Genomic DNA, 1,311 nt, shown 5'->3' with positions numbered 1-1,311 from the left:
TCCCTCTCTCGGGACAGGAACTTTCTTTTTCTCGATAAATATATTCTGCTCATAACCTCTGTAAAAAAAAAAAAAAGAAGAAAGAAAAAAAAAAGATTTTGGCCTTAATTTATTTTCATAAAATAATCAGCAACTTTGAGGCAAATTCAATAAACAGCAAAAAAAGAGAATGTTTTTCTAATATGAATATGTTTTCCATTGTAGTAAATTCATAATCATAGTCTCATTTATGTTTCAAGTGAGTTGCTCAACTTGGGCTGGTAATTTGAATTACTGAAATTTCTTAAATGGAAAAAGGTCCAATTAAATAGTGGAAATTTCCAACAACCCTTGTAAAATGTGTCAACTCTACACCAACTTGCTAAGGATGTAAACAAGCTGAAGAGAAAAGGAAAAGTTTGATCAGCAATAACGACCAGCGATAACAGACTTAATTTTAAAAAGTTAAATGTATAAAGGAGAGCAACATTTGCTCACATTTAATAACCACTTATCACAAGCAGAACTCTACCGCCCTCTTCTGTCTCAAGACTGTAACACACAAGATATCTCCCAGGAACCACAAACCGACAAAGGTGTAAGAAATGTTTTTTCCAAATCAGCAGCAAACTACTGGGGCAGAGAACATTTGCTTATACAATTTCATATTGCTTATTGTCTCACAATTTTTTTTCAGCGAACAAAGACTTACTGATGTTTAAAAATTTGATTATTGCTGAAAATACATCACAGAGAAGAGAACACATTAAAGTCATGAATTCACAACTTTTTGTGATTCTGGTTTTAGTAAGCCTAAAAAGTAGAAATCTAAACACTTTCAGTTTTAACATTAGCTGCACAATTTATACTACTTTCAAATGCAAGAATGTTTAAAACCACAAAAATAAAACTTAGACTTCACTGGCATAGCCTTACAGCCAGTGTTTGAAGCAGTCTTTTGTTAGTGAGCTAAAAACAAATTATGGATTCTCTTTGACTAGCAAAGAGAATCACTTCGACTGAACCCAAGTTTTCTCTAATAATTCAACCTCATAGTTGAGGCTTCTTTTGTTATATGAAAGATAAATAGTATCCTTGGATTTCTGATACCTATCCCCTTGGAACCACCCCTTCTATACCAGGAATAAACCTAGAAAGTGGAGGGATAAAATGTTCTACTTCTAGTGCAGAAATGCAATTAGCTAGCTATTTCTGTCAGCTGTACACACCACTCTCTCAAATGAAGCCATATTATTTAAGTCTTTCAGCAATGACCACCAATATTTATCCATATCAGCTTATCCTCTTTGTGTATCAAGACAGGTATAATCT

The sequence above is a fragment of the Octodon degus genome, unplaced genomic scaffold (genome assembly GCF_000260255.1).
Source record: "Octodon degus isolate 3935 unplaced genomic scaffold, OctDeg1.0 scaffold00216, whole genome shotgun sequence".
Taxonomy (NCBI): Eukaryota; Metazoa; Chordata; class Mammalia; order Rodentia; family Octodontidae; genus Octodon; species Octodon degus.
This window is presented reverse-complemented; position numbering follows the sequence as displayed.